Source organism: Coregonus lavaretus (genome assembly GCF_964263955.1).
Source record: "Coregonus lavaretus genome assembly, chromosome: 28".
Classification (NCBI taxonomy): Eukaryota; Metazoa; Chordata; class Actinopteri; order Salmoniformes; family Salmonidae; genus Coregonus; species Coregonus lavaretus.
The window spans coordinates 26,466,215-26,487,219 of record NC_140015.1 but is presented as its reverse complement, the minus strand read 5'-3'; the positions used below and the strand labels follow the sequence as shown (position 1 = coordinate 26,487,219).

At 40.5% G+C, this 21,005-nt stretch overlaps 1 pseudogene across 1 annotated transcript in view; it reads right to left on the bottom strand.

Annotated features, from left to right (window-relative positions):
• Positions 1-5,106: 5,106 nt before the first annotated feature.
• The window catches only part of LOC311103202 (adhesion G protein-coupled receptor E5-like), a 35,593-nt pseudogene continuing 19,694 nt past the window's right edge, over positions 5,107-21,005 (bottom strand). The window contains exons 11-20 of the transcript XR_014615809.1: positions 17,779-17,932; positions 17,337-17,456; positions 16,677-16,867; positions 16,331-16,474; positions 7,808-7,983; positions 7,264-7,481; positions 7,050-7,116; positions 6,860-6,951; positions 6,519-6,687; positions 5,107-5,229 (exon numbers count right to left, since the gene is read on the bottom strand). The product of XR_014615809.1 is annotated as an adhesion G protein-coupled receptor E5-like (transcript). The remainder of the gene's footprint in view (positions 5,230-6,518; positions 6,688-6,859; positions 6,952-7,049; positions 7,117-7,263; positions 7,482-7,807; positions 7,984-16,330; positions 16,475-16,676; positions 16,868-17,336; positions 17,457-17,778; positions 17,933-21,005) is intronic.

Below are 21,005 nucleotides of genomic sequence, written 5' to 3'. Positions count from 1 at the left end.
GTAGGTTTATTTGAACAGTGAGAGACAGAATAACAACAAAAAAATCCACCAGGTTTGGCAACCAGGTTTGCACACATCTCAGGAGGGATTTTGTCCCAGTCCTCTTTGCAGATCTTCTCCAAGTCATTTAGGTTTCGAGGCTGACGTTTGGCAACTCGAACCTTCAGCTCCCTCCACAGATTTTCTATGGGATTAAGGTCTGGAGACTGGCTAGGCCACTCCAGGACATTAATGTGCTTCTTCTTGAGCCACTCCTTTGTTGCCTTGGCCGTATGTTTTGGGTCATTGTCATGCTGGAATACCCATCCACGACCCATTTTCAATGCCCTGGCTGAGGGAAGGAGGTTCTCACCCAAGATTTGACGGTACATGGCCCCGTCCATCGTCCCTTTGATGCGGTGAAGTTGTCCTGTCCCCTTAGCAGAAAAACACCCCCAAAGCATAATGTTTCCACCTCAATGTTTGATGGTGGGGATGGTGTTCTTGGGGTCATAGGCAGCATTCCTCCTCCTCCAAACACGGCGAGTTGAGTTGATGCCAAAGAGCTCGATTTTGGTCTCATCTGACCACAACACTTTCACCCAGTTCTCCTCTGAATCATTCAGATGTTCATTGGCAAACTTCAGACGGGCCTGTATATGTGCTTTCTTGAGCAGGGGGACCTTGTGGGCGCTGTAGGATTTCAGTCCTTCACGGCGTAGTGTGTTACCAATTGTTTTCTTGTTAACTATGGTCCCAGCTGCCTTGAGATCATTGACAAGATCCTCCCGTGTAGTTCTGGGCTGATTCCTCACCGTTCTCATGATCATTGCAACTCCACGAGGTGAGATCTTGCATGGTGCCCCAGGTCGAGGGAGATTGACAGTTATTTTGTGTTTCTTCCATTTGCGAGTAATCGCACCAACTGTTGTCACCTTCTCACCAAGCTGCTTGGCGATGGTCTTGTAGCCCATTCCAGCCTTGTGTAGGTCTACAATCTTGTCCCTGACATCCTTGGAGAGCTCTTTGGTCTTGGCCATGGTGGAGAGTTTGGAATCTGATTGATTGATTGCTTCTGTGGACAAGTGTCTTTTATACAGGTAACAAACTGAGATTAGGAGCACTCCCTTTAAGAGTGTGCTCCTAATCTCACCTCGTTACCTGTATAAAAGACACCTGGGAGCCAGAAATCTTTCGGATTGAGAGGGGGTCAAATACTTATTTCCCTCATTAAAATGCAAATCAATTTATAACATTTTTGACATGCGTTTTTCTGGATGTTTTTGTTGTTATTCTGTCTCTCACTGTTCAAATAAACCTACCATTAAAATTATAGACTGATCATGTCTTTGTCAGTGGGCAAACGTACAAAATCAGCAGGGGATCAAATACTTTTTTCCCTCACTGTAGTTGTCAAACCTCAACCCTATATTGAAACTGATACATTTTATGATTTATACTAGTTTAAGCCATGCACAGTTTTTAATTGGAGGCAGACAAACCAATGAATTCCTTTCTCTTTTGAGTAATTGTCACTTCCATTTTTGTGGCAGAGCTGCAATGAGTTGGCTATACTTTTGTATTGAGTATTTATCTCCATACACATTTGTTAATTTCTTGTGTGACATAATTTGACCGTACTTATTTACATTGTCATTCATAAACATTATACCTTTTTTTAATCTATCAGTACCTTGGAGTTTAGCCATATTATTTGCTGTAATAATTGTTCTGCCTCTTCTGGAGGATGAAATTGGAATTTTAACCAGCTCTGTATGGCTTCATTTAAAAAGGAGAATACTTTAAACTGGGTTCTGTTATCAATCCACCGGAAATTGTTTGTTTTAATCAGTATAACAGCAAAAAGCCCCCCTTTGAACATAGGATGTGCCTCTTAGTATCCTGCTGGAAAACCAGTTTGGATTTAGATATTATTTTGGTATAATAGAGGCTTTAAGAGAGAGGTTTAATGCCTTAATATCCAAACTCATGTTGGTTATATAAATATGCCCGTTTAACTTAATCTGGTTTGCCATTAAAATGAAATATTTTGAACAAACATATAAACTGTGATATCAATAGAGAATTAATCAGTGTAACTTTCCTGTAGATGGACAGGGGTTTCCCTCTCCATGATTTAAGGATCCTATCTATTTTGCTAAGTTTTCTATCAAGTTAATAGTTCCAAGATTGTTAAACTTTGCTGGTATATGTACACCAAGCACATCAACTTCACCATCCGCCCATTATATCGGGAGGCCACATGGCAATTTAAAGTTTGTGTCTTTTAGAGACCCAATCCATCATATAATACACTTATCATAGTTGGGTTTTGTCCAGAGAAACTGGATAAATTATCCAGGTCCTCAATAAGGCCCTTCAAGGTTGAAGATTGAGGACTTGAATCATTGGCATACATCGACACTTTTGTCTCTAATCCATAAATGTTTTGCCCCTTAAAGCTTCAACATGTAACTTTTTGGGCGACCAAATTCACATAGAAAAGTGAGTTATAGATCTGTCATTCTCATTGAAAGTCTAAGAAGCGGTATATCTGTTCTGTGAGCTATTTGTATGCTTCCCATTCTTAAGTTTAGTTTTTGCATCTTTTAATTTCAGTTTTGTACACCAGCTGAAAATACAATATTTTTGCAGTTTAGATGGTACAATGATTCTCTACACTATATGTGCTTGTTTTGTCACATAAACTGAAATTAGAATTTTTGCAACCAGAAAATGGCAGAGCGATTTCTGCAAAGTGCAGCTTTAATGTTATCATTAGATCAGATTTTTACAACTAACAGTTCAATGGCTATAATAAATAAGTCTGGTGACAGAGGGCAACCTTGTTTTACTCCTCTTGACTATTCAACATTCTCAGAGAAGTAACCGTTATTTATTACTTTACATAAAGGATTGTTGTACATGACTTCTACCCATCTTATGAGAGATTCTGCAAAAGTAAAACAAATTCTAGACGCACAGTATCGAAGGCTTTCTCAAAATCTGCTATAAAGATTATACCTGCATTCTCATAGTTTCAATTATTTCTAGTAGTTGTGTAATGTTGTCTCCAATATATATTCCTTTTAAGAATCCCGTCTGATCGTGATTAATAAGGTCTGGTAGGACCTTTTTAATTAAAATATATATTTTTAACATTGAAGGTTGAGGGGCCTCCAATCTTTTAAAGTTACTGGGGCTTTTTTACTGCCTCCCTGGCTCCTGCTTCAGTAAGAGAGTGATCAGTCCCTCTTTCTGTGTGTCCGACAGGTGGCAATTAATATACGAGTAATTAAAACATAATATTAATGGTTCATAAAAAGTTTAATATATCTCTATTGGAATGCCATCAAGGCCAGGGGTTTTCCACGTCTGAAAGGAGTCAATTGCCAACCATAGTTTGTCCTGTGTAATTAGGCACTCACAATATTTTGTGGGTGCCTCAAATAGTTAAAGATGATTTTTTGGGAGAAGGATATCACAAAACTCATCATCAAATGAGGTTTGAGGAACTTGACAAGAGAACATTCGTTTAAAATATAGATAAGGATTTCTCCATCTTTGTAACTATTTTCTGTAGGTTCTTTTTGGTTGTGTTTCTATATTGAATGTTTAGGAAAAACTTGGTGCATTTCTTGCAATTCTCCATCCAATTTGCTCTGTTTTTTAGATAAGTGAAACACGATTTTTCATGAATAAGTTCCTCAAACTCCTTTTACTTTGGGTTTAGATTATTCAGTGCTTCTGTAGTACATTCATCAATGTCAGATTTTCTATTTCTGTTGTAAGTCTTTTCTCTGTTGAACGATTTTTGGGGGGATGAAGATTGAATTGAATGGCCTCCCATATGATAAGTGGGTCCGCTCAACCTGTATTGTGCAAGAAAAAATATGTTATGAAGTCCTTAGTTTTTGTTAAGAAAGTTCTGTCAGTCAACAAACCCAGGTAAAAATTGTAATATCCCTGTCCTCGTGGAAAGTATGTCATAGTTATATGGAGGGATATATGTCACGACTTCCTCCGAAGCTGCCTCCTCTCCTTGTTTGGGCAGGCTTCGGCGTTTGTCGTCACCGGCCTTCTAGCCACTGCCACTCCTCATCGCATCATTCCATTTGTTTTGTCTTGTTTTTACACACACCTGGTTCATATCCCCTCATCAGTACCTGTATAAGTATTCCCTCTGCCCCCCATGCCTTTGTGTGTGATTGTTTATTGTGGAGGTGACGATGGCTCGTGGAGCTTTATATATTTGTATCACCGGGATGTTCACCTGTGTGCTTTGTTTTCTCCAGTGTGCCGTTATACCGCACTGTAGTGTTTTACGCATTGCTGCGTACCGCTGTATTTGCCGAATAAACCATTTATTCTGTGATTTACCCTCCTGCGCCTGATTCCATCAAAATCACCCGCTACAATATAAGTTGATGATATGATCACATTCGATCCTCAATCAATACTTTTTTCACTTTTGGCACCATAGAAAAGGATACCAGAAAAGAATACATCCGACTAGCTTGATTAAGCCTCCTCCAAGTATATCTTACAAGATCCGTTTTTTTAGCCAATATCAGTCAATTCCAACGCGCCCATAATATTCATAATCTCTTTGAGCACCAGAGGGTGATAGTTGGTAGTATGATTGCCTTTACGGTTCACTGACTTCCTTAAAACTGTGTTGTAGTCCCTTACCATGTTGTTTGTATCTAATTAGATTATTATAAATATTTTCAAAGAAGTTTGGATCGTCATTATTCAGTCCATATACATTTATGAGCCATATCTGTTTATCATCAAGTAATATATTCAAAGCAATCCATCTTCCTTGAGGATCTATTTAAATGGATTGCACTTCAAGATCTAGAATTTCTTTGCCCATGACAGAAATAGATTTTACCATCCCATTCTTTTTCCAAGGCCAGTTCGTCAGAATATATTGAATTACCTTCCTGTAAACAATAAATATGGTAGAACTTTTACTCGCAGAACATTACCACGCAGAACTTTACCTAGTATAACTTTTTTGCAGAACTTTGCCCCGTGTTCGGTGTCACTCAAACTCTACTGTGTTGGAGGGCGTAAGTACATCACATTGAAGGACTTTCTGGTCTTTTAGATATTGGCTACTCAATTAGTAAGAGTTAATACCTGTGATTTGCTGTTGCTTGACTGGTTGGAGGAAAACTCAGAGTACTTCGTCTTCCGTGGTTCACAGACGCTGTCCAGGATCTTGCCATACTCCTCTCTCACCTACAAGGTGCAGAAGAGAGCACTATGAGCAGAGACGGTAGAGAAAGCGAGACATCTCACAGGCTTATTTTCTTTGGTCGAGCGGGGGTGGGGGGGAGGGAATAAGTAGACCAGAACCAGCTGTTATTGGGCAGTTTCCCATTTTAAAAAAGGGTCACATTCCTGTCTCTGTAAACGGGCATTCCTTCTCTAGTGTGACCATGTTTGAGCATGCGGTAAAGCATGCTCACGCGAGAGAGGGAACGCCCATTTACATAGACAGGAACCTTGACCATTTCTTTCAATGTTAGACTAACCGTTGCCCCCGCACATTGACTCGGTAGCGGTACCCCCTGTATATAGCCTCGCTACTGTTATTTTACTGCTGCTCTTTAAATATTATTATTATATATATATATATTTTTATGTATTCTTTCTTAAAACTGCATTGTTGGTTAAGGGCTTGTAAGTAAGCAATTCAAATGTAAGGTCTACTCCTATTGTATTCGGTGCATGTGACAAATACAATTTGATTTGATTTAAACAGCCTTCATGCAACATCTTCATTATCCACCATATTTGTTATGAGTCCAACAAGCACATATTTGCCTACCCTTAACTGTAGGCCCTACAGTAAACTAAACCCAATCAGTATTCTTTAAACACTTAACAACTCATTTGGAATTCAGCCAAAGTAGTATAACCCAGAGCCATGTATTTAGAGAGTTGGGCCAATGCGGTTTCTGCATTATGATGCATTTACATGACATTGTTAGCTCCCCATTAAAAAAACTATACATCTGAATGTCTAGAATGAGCATAATGATGCATTTACATGACAGTACAACATTCTATGGCAGCCATGTTAGCTCTCCATTAACATTTATGGGGAATATTTAAACAATGCTATGTAACTGAATATCTAGAATTAGAACAATATTCAGAATTCTAAAAGTTGGCCTAACTCTCTAAATATATGGCTCTGGTATAACCTATCGATTAGAAATACAACACATCCATGCTGGACAAGACTGACTCCCCCCAGGCTTTTGTTTTGTCTACAGCAGAGCCGTCCAAAGTGAGGCCCAAAAGCCAAACTTGGTCCTTGACATTTGGTTTGGCCCACCAGAAGCTTCCAGAATGATCTTATGTATTGATGAGCAATGTTATTTAAGGTTTTTTGGTCCGCGGCCCACTACTGAGATTACATTTCATCCCACCAAGCCTAACAGTTTGAACTCCCCTGCATGATGTCCATATTAGGAGTGCTTCAAGGACCCTGGTTGACAGAGTCTTGAGTCGTGATGTACCTGTTTAGAGAGCAGGCAGTGCATGAGGAACACCAGGACCCCCTGCAGACTGTTGAGGATGGTGAACAGGTAAGACATGGCCAGCGTGCTTTCCTCAAACTGGAAACAGCCAAAGATCCACATAGTGCCCAGCACACACAGCTGAGCCACTGCAGTTATGGTGAATGCCCTGCAGGAGGCGACAAACACACACAAAGTCAGATTGAGAGCATTGGTCACAACACATTGTACAGTCAGGCCTGTTTTTTTCCCCACATGTTCTGGCCAGGAAAAACAGTGGTCCTTTGTTATGGGCTATAACACAGCCATGTGTGAGAATGTCAGTTTCTTTGCCGACTCACTTGATTTTGCGGAGGTTGTTGAGATCAGGGTTCAGGCTGGAGAACTTCTGGGCCAACTTCCACACTGTGATGAGGAAGAAAAACACGTTTACCTAGGAGGGGAGAGGGAGATAAGTAGAACTGTAACATGACACAAAACATTGTAAGTAGGACTGATGAAACTATTCCACCTCTGATCTGTGATACACACCATGATAATGATACAGACAGGGCCAAAGAAGCTCCAAATGAATCCATCCTCCAGGTTGAGCCAGCAGCTAAAACACACAATACACACATGAATACACATGAATACCTGATCTCTATAGTACACAACAGACAGAAGGACAGAGAGTCAGACAAATGGATATAGGGAATCCAGTCAGGAGATGACACTATCTGGGATCGATGCAGTGGCAACTCACTGGCGCTCAGTGCCGTATCCTTTGGCGTTGGCGAGGGCAGAGATGGCGACGATGACAGCAGGAACGCCATAGCCCCCCGCCATCATGTAGAGGGGCCTGAAGGTGGTGTTGAAGACCAGGACCACCATCCTGAAGAGCTGCACTCCCTCCAGACACATCCAGCAGAACGCTGCCAGGAAGAAGAAGTGAAGCAGCCCTGCCACCACCACACAGCCAGCCTGAGGAAGAGAGGAGAGAGGGATGAAGAGAAAGGAAATGAAGGGGAGAGAGTGATCGAGAAAACTAAATGTGAAAAAAAGGACAGATACTGTCGAAAGTGATACGATTCACAATACGAGAAGTTACCCACAACAACAACAACAAAAATAACCCCTACCCACATAGACACAGCGCCTACGCCACATGTAAATGTTACACACATTGTCACATCCTCTGACCTCCCACGCCCAGAAAAGCTCAGTAGAGTTTTCCTTATTCAATCTTGTTCCGAGGGCAATTCTGCCTCGAGGGCAGAGCGATTGTGATTGGTTGGATGAAAGCTTACCTGGTTCTCAGTGCGTGAGATGCCGACGAGGAAGATCAGGTTGGCGATGAAGAGGCTGAGACAGAGGTGGAGGTGGATGGTATTGCGGGTGCTCTGGATGGAGCGGATCAGAGGAAGAGACAAAGCAGGGACAGGGACAGGCCCACCCAGGTGATCAGCTGCAGCTGGAATGTGTCCTGGAGGGATGAATGGAGGTGAAGACACACGTCACCATATAGTCACAGCAGTGGAGGCTGCTGAGGGGAGGACGGCTCATAATAATGGCTGGAACGGAGTAAATGGAATGGCATCAAACACATGGAAACCATGTGTTTGATGTATCTGATACCATTCCACCTATTCCCAGCCATTACCACAAGCCCCAATTAAGGTGCCACCAACCTCCTGTCAGTCACAGTGACTGACACAACTTTCATGGATGTGTCTTAATATAGACAACATACCCCTGGATAAACAATAATGGAGCCCTATCTAGCCAGGCAAGACACAGAACAAATTCTCAAAAAAATGTCTTCATGGATTCACTGTTCTCAAATGAATGCAAATGTTTTAAAAAGCCAAACAATCTCCATTTGCACAACTAAATTGCAGAATTACATAGAAAGTGAAATGAAACTATTAGAAAAGGCATTGTTCCTGCTCTATCTTACAGCAGAAGTACAGCTAGACTAATAGAGAAATCCCCCTCACCTTGAACTCATAGAGAGCCATAAGAACAGTATCGTGTCCCGTCGGATGTTGGTGGCTATTGCTGTCAAACAAAGAGTCCGCTTAGGCTGCACCTTGATTAGAAGCTTTTATTAATATCACAAGTTTACAGCATAAATTACAGACCCGCGGTGTCTGGAGAAGCACCGTCCCAAATTAATCTGAATGTTTCTGCCGCCTCTTTGTCTAGCTCCTACTTATAAACAATGGCAAAAATGGGTTGCTCCCTCTTTCGTCCAATCACCGGTCTCCCCTGGGGCGTCACCCTACAAACGGCTACATTTGAACTAAGATAAACATCCTCTGGTTCCATTAAGAAAGTCATAATCTTTAATACACTACATTTCCCCCCTTCGAGACTAACTAAAAGTCTCGAAAACAAACAGAATAGGATTATGACTAGTAACAATTTATCTTATTGAGTATCTTTAACATTAAACCAAAAAAACATTTTTCTCTAGAGTGTAAATACCTTTCTATGAAATAGGAACAAATGTTTATGAAGTGTGAATACATTTATTATGAAATATGAACAAATCTTTATGGAGTGTGAGAGCGAAAAACTGTCCGGCAGCCATCTTTCCAGATATCCATCCATCAATCAAGACAGTAAAATTCTCTCACGGTTCCTCTGCCCCAGGCAACCACCTAGATACTCCAGATAAACTCATAAATCCCTATCAATGCATTTGAAACTATGATGCAATTAAATACACATGTAAGCCCCTGCAAACAAAATCCTATCCAAAAAATGTCCACTCTAAGGCTGGTCAACCCATTGGACCCTACAGTGGACCTCTCCCTGCCTAGACTCCATGTCCCTAAGCATCAACGAAATAAACAAAAACATCTAAGATCCCCACATGTATCCAATAACATCAAATATCATCCTACAAAAATTAATACCTAAGAATATGACACAAATTATGTATTACACATGCAAATATGTCTATATTTCATTGCAGACACTGGAATGTAGTCCACTACACTTCATCTCCCCGTAGTCTCGACTTCCAATGGATTGTTGATGATGGAATGGGAATCTTTCCACACCCTCCTTGTTTCATCTCCTCCAGTCATTGTCCTTTCACATTGTCCCTTCATATTGTCCTTGTTTGAGTATTTCAATCTCCACATGTTCCCCCAAATGCTTCTGGAAGAAAAGAAAAGACCAAACAGTATCTTTTGCAAAACAACCCTTTCAAATTAAACATCAATATCAACTAAGAATATAACAATTATATATAAATGATTTATGAATCAATATACATGATAGAATAATGAACTAGGATAATTATTCATTCATACACTTCCCCCCTTTGATTCATAAAATCATACTAAAATCACCCTAATATTGAAAAAAAAATTGAAAAATGATCAAAAAGGATATTTATCCATTAATACTCCATCCAGACCCCCTTGTCCATCTTCATCCAGATCAGGAACAGTCAACAACGGCATCTGAGTGTTGTCTCCAGGCATCACTATTCCAACCTATCTTAATATCATAGCTTTCTCAAAGGTCAGTAACAAATTACAAACATCACACACAGTGTTATCAAACCTGCTATTAAAATGTAATCCATCACTGCTCCTACTGGCCTAACTGATCTTGCAACCAAGACTTCGCTGACCATCCAGCTCCTTCAGATCTACCAAATGCATCCCTTATATTCTTCAATGCATATATAACCCTAGTGATAATATCTGAACTATCTGGACTCAAAGTATAACTAACATTATCAATATGATCTTCCCAAATGTTACACCATACCATGGAAAAAGTCCCTCCTTCTCCCTTAGATTTATGCTTCAATGATAGGCTTGAAGACTATGACATGTCGCCATGTCTCTTTTCACCCTATTTTCAACCCTAGATTTATCTGTGTCCGGTGCTACCCCTCTTATAATGGTAGAAACCTCATATGGAAGCTTCAACGTTGACCTTTAACAACATCCTATCCATCCATAGGGTAAGAATATATATGCTTTATCACCACAAACCCTCAAAATATCTCTAAAATTTCCCATAGTCACATTGTCAGGCAAAAGCTAATCTTTTAACCATCAAAGTCCTGCTCTTCTTACTAACTGGAACATAAAAATTACATTATATTTCTCATTACTACCCTTAAGGTCATGCATACCCAAAGTTATCATATAATCATCACAATCTGATATTCCCATAAACATACCCCTTACATCATATGTTTTATTAGAACAAAACAACTTTTAGCCCTCAATGGTTTCACCTCCAATGCTTCAGGGTTCGCTGTTACCTGATTTTTCTTCCCATTTAACAAATTCCCAGAGTGTAATTCATTTAACCAAGAACACTTAAACCTAGGCTTAAACAAATGTTTTGACAACGACATTATTTTATCTGTTACTGATTGTTGCTGATACAACAGCCATGACCCTGAGTCCTTCTTGCTACCCCCTTTAATTTCAGAAAAGTTGTTGTCGGTGTCGGTGTCATACTTCCTACATTTGCTATTGCCATCGTATCATTAATCCCTTTCAAAGTTACCATTAAAGTAGTTGATTTAGTTGATGTATTAACACTCTTAACTACTTCTAGCGGGAAAGTTACCGATATCCTCTGTGTATTATCTACTGTTGGAGTGACTACTGTAATCTACTCCTCCTGAAGTCCTTTGGTGACTGTGGAAGCTTCAACAGATTTCACATCTTCCATTTCAAGCGTTACTTTACGAATTACATAGCCTTTTAACCAATAATTCTTAACCGGAACAAATTTTAAGGCTTGCACTAGATAAGTACACATATATTCTCCCTGATCTTTCTCTGTAACATTACGCAAAATAAGTGAACAGTCACTCATAACCCTCTTCCACTTCATATCGTTGTACAAAATATACTTCCTTTGACTAGGTGCAACAGCTTCTACATCTGGTCCTGATAACAATACTTCTTCTCCATAATTATCTCTCCATGTGGGAGGAACGTCCCCATCCTAACCCTAATAACAGTCTTTTCCTCTAAAATTGGTGCTGGAGCTATTGGTTCCCTTATAATCAAATGCGATATATTCATGGCTTTAATAACTATCAATGTTGAAAGAGTTAAATTGCTTCTCACTGTTGTTTTAATAGACTGAAGTGTTGATGTCCTTATTGTTACTTCATCTAATTTCCCCAAAGCTTTGAACTCTTTGCTTGTACTTCCATCTATCACCACTAGTGTCACTTTTTCAACTCTCAGTCCTACCTCTAATCCCTGACTTTCAAACTTTTGATTATAAAAAATACACCTACAATTACCTTGATCTTCCTACTCTAAAATGTCCTTCACCACTGTTCTCTCTCTTACTACTAACTTTGAAACTTAGCTTACTGTCTTAGAATTCCTTCAACCCTAGTTCTCCTAACTTTTTAATCTAATCTTTTCTCCTAACCTTTAAAAACCTTTTCCACTGATTTATTCACAAAATCCCTTTACCACCAATTTTTAGGATATGTGATTGGGAAGTCCCCACATGCTTCTGACTTCTTTACACACAGACTTGGCAAACGACTAAACACCTTTTAGCCTAGCCTGAAATCTCTTGGTGTAAGAATGTAACCCAGAATAACAGTCACCTCTTTTAACTTTATTTTTCAGACAGATTGTCTAATAGGCAGTCTAATAGATTATCATTCTTCCTATGATATTATCTTTTTAAGCAAATATGATTCCCAAAAACCCTATTCTTTTTAAAATCTTCTACCAGACAGCCGTCTAGTGTACGTCTTATTGTACAGTTCAATTTACACAATGCATCTCTTTCCAACAATGCAATAGGTATATGTTCTAATATTAGTATGTCTATTTTAATTTCTCTTTGATTTTTATAGCAGAGCTCAATTGGTTCCTTAAGAGTAATTAGCTGTTTTACTACCTCAAATCCCTATCCTAATTAGTTAATTTTACATAGTGAGATGTTTAACCTCTTTAGGCTGAACACAGATACGTTTTTCCACTATTCACCTCTCCTAGTCCTTTGTTTTTACTTCAATTGTTAGATATTTTCTCTTCTTCTCTAATCGGTGCTATCAGCTGACACCCCCCTTCGTATCTTCTAGGCACTCTAGAATCCTTAGGGTTCACCTGGAGAACAGGTGATCTTGACTGGCCCCTGTATCTTCCTTAAAAATGTTCTCTGTTGTTTCCTCCTGACTTGTTGCACTCACAGGTAAAGTGACCAATCTGTCCACAATTATAACACTCTTCTGAAAGTTGCTGGAAGTGTAGCTGAAATCTTCCTCCTCCTTCTAAGCCTTCTCGTCCTCTTCCTCTCCAATTCTGTGTCTGTCCAGAAACTGGCTGTGGATATGGAACACCTGGTACCCCCCTTGGTGGCTGGTACAATTGCATTTGATCTTGTTCAGTTGAAGCTGTAACAGTGATTGTTGATTTGGTTCACTCTGATTCTTCATAACCAAAGCTTCTCTTCTCCTTCTCCACCAGTTGTATGATTGAGTTTTTTTTTTGAGAGTTTCTTCGTCCTGTTCTTTTCTTGCTGTTGACATATCAGGATTCTTCAAAAGCTTATATTCTAAGTTCTGTCCTCGACATATCATCTTCCATCATCTTCTTACTATTGGCCTTTCCTTGACCTCAATGTATTCTTCTCCTCCAATGCTTGGGATTATTTTCTCAGCAGGTTTTCTCCTTCTGTATCTTCTCTTCTTGAGTTGTTCATCCAGTTGTGTTACTTCTTCTAAACTATTCGCTTTATCCAGGCATGATAAGCATCGGTCTATATCTTCTTCTATTTCTTCTGTGCCAGTCCTTGTAGGACAACCTCCTTTTGAATACACAGCACCTTTAGTCTCCTCTTTATCACTGTCTTCATCTGAACTCGAATCTCTTGTATCCTTCTTCCTTCAACTTCCATCAGAGATCAAATCTCTAGTATCCTTCTTTCCTCTCTTGCCAACTTCCTTCTGATCACAGAGTCATATCCACCCATGATCTCTTCTCAATCACTCTGTCTTCATCTTCATCATCTTCTTCAAGTTCCATCTTCCTTAACCTCACTCTTCTCTTCCAGACATCTCATTTTCTTCCTTCTGGAGTTTTGGATTCATCTTTATCGTCGTTTCTGCTTGTCCTCTATCTATTATTCGTTCATCTTCATCTCTGATGCAACAATCACCCTGCTGGATGATCACTGGAAGCTGAGGATAAACATCCCTAAGCTCTACTTCCTTCTCGTAAGGTGGGTGTCTTTTTGCTGAATCCGTATGTGAGAAAGGTGTACTAACTTCTGCCATTAGTTTTTCTGTCGCCTTTCCTTCCTTTAGCATTTTCCTCTATACCTTTATCTTATCACTGGAATCTTTTATCAGTTTTTGTTTGAGAATGAAGGGCAACTTTTGTTTCATTTGCCGGATAACCTAACACTACTTTAGTTAAAGGATTACTATTTTGTACTATATCAACCGGTGTAATGACTTTCATAGCCTTGATGTCGTTTTTCCCCATTGTAACAACCCTTTTATATTCCTTTATCGTGAATTATTTTATTTTAGACTATATAGCCTATGGCTTCCCCCCTTTAATTATTAATATAAACCAAACAACCCAAAAAAAAAAAAAATCAACCAATAAAAATATGAATATGAAAAAATTCTATTACATTTTTTATTCAAAAACCATTTCTAATTAAAATAAAAAATCAATTAAAAAATCAATTAAAAATTATGAATAATTAAAACCAATGTTTTATTTCTATATCATATCTTACCTATTTATATGTTCTAATATTAGTGGTGGTTATCTTACCACAACCCATCAGGAAAGTAAATGTAAGTTAGTCAACTTCAAAACAATCCCAAAAACAAAGCCTTCTAACCTTACAACACTACAATTCCCATAAACCCCCTTGCTCTATAAGCACCTAATTATCTTAATTTTACCGAATAATGTCAGTACTCGATTCCCAACACAACTCCAATCAACCCAAGTGATGAACATAGCCTCCAAAATGCAATTTTTAATGAATCAGTATTTGCCAAGCCTATGTGAAATTGTCATAACATCAAATATCCTGTAGGGGAAGATTTTGTAACCAGACCAGTACCAAAACCTTTTTGACTTGATCCTCTGTCGCGTCACGTGACGTGTACGTCAGCACCCCCTGTCTTTCTCTCTCTCTCTCCATTGTTCCTCTCATATGACAAAAGAACAGAGAAACAGAAAAAATTGTTAGTAGTTAATGCAATACTGAGTTACTTCAACCATATTCAATATTCCTTCATTCACATTCGCTCTAAGACTAAACTCAGGACTAAATAGATCGCTCAAAAACATTTTTATTTTATTTTAATCCGTCATTTAATTTATTATAATCCATCAACATATATCTAATTTATAAATTCACTACATCCCAACAAATAGTTTCATTTTCAAACAACAGTCACTTTAACGATTAGAAGATTCGTGTCCAAATCTCTCTTGTCTGTGGCTATTTCTCTGTCTCCCCCTGCAGCGCGCAGCCCCACAGAAATATGACACTTTACCCACAATCCCGTGTTGTAGTTTTAGCCAATCCCCTCGTGTTGTAGTTTTAGCGCCGTAAAATCAAGCGCATGCGCAAATCCATTTAACAATACGATTGCCCAACAATAGAACGGCAGCATTCTACCTCAGTTCTCTATTTTACACTTATAGTCAGACAATAACACTTAACAGAGCTCACATTTGCGTAGAACTCTGAATTCCACACACACAAACATATTTAAGAGGGTTAGTCCATCGCAATGGGACCTCTAAGGACACCAGTTAGCATGTAGCATGCAACACAATTAGCATTTAGCCTTAGCATTTAGCATTAGCCGCTATGTACAATATGGCCTGAACCAGCATTTAGCATTAGCATTAGCATTTATCATGTGGCGTCCAACGTAACCAGAAACCCTGCATTGTGCCTAAATTATTTTCCTTGTTTCTTCTAACTTTATGCTGCCGTGAGTTATGGATATTATATGAGCGGTTAACCCCCAAGCAGATACCCCGTCGGCTACAAGATGAGAATAACTTACAATATAACCGTCCACCTCATAGTTCCCAGAACTAACCTGAAACACCGAATGCATAATCAGGATTTATGGCCCATCCTATATGATGGCCCCCCTGGGGTCTTTATCAGATTCACAATGCCCTAATGTATACGTATTCCTGCCTTTATTCACTACCAATCCATTGTTCTAGATTTCCTATTATTTACCGTTTACCAATGCAACCCAATTTTAGAATAATTATTACAGACTCCTAGTCGACCGCAATAACACCACATCAACAACGACCCAAGTAATTTTAATGGTACACCCTTCCCATCCCCTTAATGAGCCATCGAAAGAACTAATGCCCAAATTGTGTGAGAAATCTCACCTTTAAAGCCGGCTTGAGCAGTAGTCAACTCGCGACTCAGGAAGGGAACCAAGAACGATGCAATCAGTATCTCAGCGGAGCCTCCATTCTATCGTGTCCCGTCGGATGTTGGTGGCTATTGCTGTCAAACAAAGAGTCCGCTTAGGCTGCACCTTGATTAGAAGCTTTTATTAATATCACAAGTTTACAGCATAAGTTACAGACCTGCGGTGTCTGGAGAAGCACCGTCCCAAATTAATCTGAATGCTTCTGCCGCCTCTTTGTCTAGCTCCTACTTATAAACAATGGCAAAAATGGGTTGCTCCCTCTTTCGTCCAATCACCGGTCTCCCCTGGGGCGTCACCCTACAAACGGCTACATTTGAACTAAGATAAACATCCTCTGGTTCCATTAAGAAAGTCATAATCTTTAATACACTACAACAGCAAAGCTGCTGAGATGGTAGCAGGAGCACACGGTGTGGGTGGCATTGGACTGCACCAGGAAACAGCCTCGATCAGACCAGGTCCCGTCTCCCAACTCAGCATCCCAGTACACACAGGTGTAGTTCCCTTCATCTGACTGGGAAACAACATTCATAAATACCATAGAAGAGAAGTAAAAAAACAATGTTCAATGTATTCGAGGGACAAACAAGAGGCTGACATTTCGGTGTGTCAGACACTTTTCTTAGACCTAGTGCATCATATGAAGAAGTTTTGATACTGCTGAATTCACATAGACCGTTGTAATGGGATAGAGGGGTAATGATTATGCTCCTCACCTCCTTCAAATGGGCGAAGGTGAATATGACTGGCTTCTTGAGAAATGTGGTGTTCTTGTTACTAACGGTAGCCGTCACCACTTTGGAGTTGATCTGGAAGCTGTGGCCCTCCTGTGCCTTCAGCCCTGAGAAGGAATGGTTGGTGGATGTCTCCAGACCCTTATAGCTGAGCAGGGACACTGTCGCAAATCCTGAGAAAGCATATAAAATCAAATCAAATGTTATTCGTCACATACACGTGTTTAGCAGATGTTATTGCGGGTGTAGCGAAATGCTTGTACTTCTAGCTCCGACAGTGCAGTAATATCTAACAGGTAATATCTAACAATTTCACAACATATACCCTATACACACAAATCTAGTAAGAAATGGAATTTAAGAATATATACATATATGGACAAGCAATGACAGTGGCATGGACTAAGATACAGTAGAATATTATAGAATAGAATACAGTATATACATATGAGATGAGTAGTGCAAGATATGTAAACATTATTAAAGTGACTAGATATATGTTTAAGTCTAGGAGTTTGTACAGTGTGTACTTTAATTTCACATCACATTATATCATTACATTACATTATAAAGATTGGTTCTGTTGATTGTGATGGCAGTGTTGAAGTTGATAATGAAGATGGGGATGATAAAGATGGTAACCTGGGTAGGAGGCATCTCCAGCAGCAGTCTCCCAGTGGCTGTCTAGCTGAGCGTGTGTAGAGGACAAGGTGAGGGGGCCCTGGGGTGAGGAGGCATTTCTCTGCACCAACAGCTCCACCTCTGGAAGCAAATACATTCACATCTTTACAAACAGGCCTAGGTGAGATGTTACAACTCTCAGAATGGTTATCTGCTATAGAGGCAGACTTGTACACAGGAAATGATGCTATGAAATGTAACCCATATAACCTAACGAAATACTTTGCCAGCTATTAAAAAATGGCCACAAATGAACTTATAACTTTCTTTGTAGAATAACAACTTGTCTTCCGTACAGTGGCTTCAAAAGCCAAAACAATCATGGCTGAGTTTATGTGTCTGGACTCTTGAGGTGAACAGGAAACCACTGGAATTAAACATAGAGTTCAGGACGTTCTCCTACCGGTGTGAGATTTGGACCTCCTGGTCACGGGGTGTTTCAGTAGAGGTCCTATCATTCTCAGAGCAGTCTCTACCAGGTCCAGCAAGACACTCACTTCCTTGTTATCATTCAGAGGCCCGCCAGACAGGAGCCTGTCTATAGCAGACAACAGAGTCTACAGAGACACAGAGAGAGGTGGGGGAGGAGGGGGGGACATAGAAACAGTCAGAGAGGTTGAGATTTTATTTGTCAAATGCTCAAGTACAGTGAAATTCTTAACTTGCAAGCCCTACCCAACATTGCAGTATTCAATATCAAAATAGTATAACTAATAAAATAAATAAATGAAATAAAAACACAAGAAATAAGAGAAAGAGAAAAAAAAAAGAAGAAGAATGCCAGTACCAAATGTACATTACTATATATTTGGCATACACTAACCACAATGCTATGATTACAAATCATACAGCGAGAGGAGGCTAGTTTCCATTATAAGCTAGATGTACCAACAATGCTGGTCATCAGTCGTTGTTTCACTCCATGTATTCTTTACTTAATGTGTGTGGGCTGTGTCTGAACCTGCATATGTCAACCTCTCTATGATGGATGCCTGGGTTATAATGAGCCTCAAATATAAATAAGAGTCTTTAATACAGTGGGGAAAAAAAGTATTTAGTCAGCCACCAATTGTGCAAGTTCTCCCACTTAAAAAGATGAGAGAGGCCTGTAATTTTCATCATAGGTACACGTAAACTATGACAGACAAAATGAGAAAAAGAAATCCAGAAAATCACATTGTAGGATTTTTAATGAATTTATTTGCAAATTATGGTGGAAAATAAGTATTTGGTCACCTACAAACAAGCAAGATTTCTGGCTCTCACAGACCTGTAACTCCTTCTTTAAGAGGCTCCTCTGTCCTCCACTCGTTACCTGTATTAATGGCACCTGTTTGGACTTGTTATCAGTATAAAAGACATCTGTCCACAACCTCAAACAGTCACACTCCAAACTCCACTATGGCCAAGACCAAAGAGCTGTCAAAGGACACCAGAAACACAATTGTATACCTGCACCAGGCTGGGAAGACTGAATCTGCAATAGGTAAGCAGCTTGGTTTGAAGAAATCAACTGTGGGAGCAATTATTAGGAAATGGAAGACATACAAGACCACTGATAATCTCCCTCGATCTGGGGCTCCACGCAAGATCTCACCCCGTGGGGTCAAAATGATCACAAGAACCTAGTGAATGGCCTGCAGAGAGCTGGGACCAAAGTAACAAAGCCTACCATCAGTAACACATTACGCCACCAGGGACTCAAATCCTGCAGTGCCAGACGTGTCCCCCTGCTTAAGCCAGTACATGTCCAGGCCCGTCTGAAGTTTGCTAGAGTGCATTTGGATGATCCAGAAGAGGATTGGGAGAATGTCATATGGTCAGATGAAACCAAAATATAACTTTTTGGTAAAAACTCAACTCGTTGTGTTTGGAGGACAAAGAATGCTGAGTTGCATCGAAAGAACACCATACCTACTGTGAAGCATGGGGGTGGAAACATCATGCTTTGGGGCTGTTTTTCTGCAAAGGGACCAGGACGACTGATCCGTGTAAAGGAAAGAATGAATGGGGCCATGTATCGTGAGATTTTGAGTGAAAACCTCCTTCCTCAGCAAGGGCATTGAAGATGAAACGTGGCTGGGTCTTTCAGCATGACAATGATCCCAAACACACCGCCCGGTCAACTAAGGAGTGGCTTTGTAAGAAGCATTTCAAGGTCCTGGAGTGGCCTAGCCAGTCTCCAGATCTCAACCCCATAGAAAATCTTTGGAGGTAGTTGAAAGTCTGTGTTGCCCAGCGATAGCCCCAAAACATCACTGCTCTAGAGGAGATCTGCATGGAGGAATGGGCCAAAATACCAGCAACAGTGTGTGAAAACCTTGTGAAGACTTACAGAAAATGTTTGACCTGTGTCATTGCCAACAAAGGGTATATAACAAAGTATTGAGAAACTTTTGTTATTGACCAAATACTTATTTTCCACCATAATTTGCAAATAAATTCATTAAAAATCCTACAATGTGATTTTCTGGATTTTTTTTCCTCAATTTGTCTGTCATAGTTGACGTGTACCTATGATGAAAATTACAGGCCTCTCTCATCTTTTTAAGTGGGAGAACTTGCACAATTGGTGGCTGACTAAATACTTTTTTTCCCCACTGTATAAATAAGGGACTCTAATATAATTAAGGGCCTGTCACGCCCTGATAGAGAGTACTCTTGTTGGTTGGGTCAGGGTGTGAGTTTTCTGTTGAGATCTATGTTAGTGTATTTCTATGTTGTAGATCTAGGTTGATCTTTCTATGTTTGGCCGGGTGTGATTCCCAATCAGAGGCAGCTGTCACTCGTTGTCTCTGATTGGGGATCATACTTAAGTAGCCTGGTTGCCTACCTTAGTTGTGGGATCTTGTTAGTGTTTGGCTTGTTGTGAGTATAGCCCTAGGACTTCACGTTACGTTTGTTGTTTTGTCAAGTGTTTATCTTCATTAATAAATATGTACGCATACCACGCTGCACCTTGGTCTGATCGTCTCTTAACGATCGTGACACAAGATCCCACCACCAACGGACCAAGCAGCGTGCCCAGGAGCAGCAGCCACCCTGGACACAGGTGGGAAAGACATTTTGGACTTGGGAGGAGATATTGGCTGGTAGAGGACCCTGGGCGAAGGAGGAAGCCCAGGCAGGAGAGGAGAAATGGCGACTCAAGAGGACTCGGTCACGAAGAAAGCCCGAGAAGCAGCACCAAGATAAAAAAATGTGGGGGCACACAGGGTGGTTGGCGGAGCCAGGGTTCAGAGCAGAGCCAACTCCCCGTATTCACGCTAAGAAGCGTGTGACCGTGCAGGCTCCGTGTTATGCAGAGATACGCACTGTGTCGCCAGTGCGCCTGCACATTCCAGTGCGTCCTGTGCTAACGCCACACACATAACGTGCGGAAGTGGGCATCCAGCCAGGACGGGTTGTGCCAGCTCTACGCTCCAGACCTCCAGTGCACCTCCACAGCCCGGTACAGCCTGTGCCAGCTCCTCGCACCAAACCAGTGGTGCGCGTATCCAGTCCAGTACGGCCCGTACCTGCTCACCGCACCAAACCAGTGGTGCGTGTCGCCAGCCCGGTACGCCCCGTACCTGCTCCCCGCACCAAACCAGTGGTGCGCATATCCAGTCCAGTACGGCCCGTACCTGC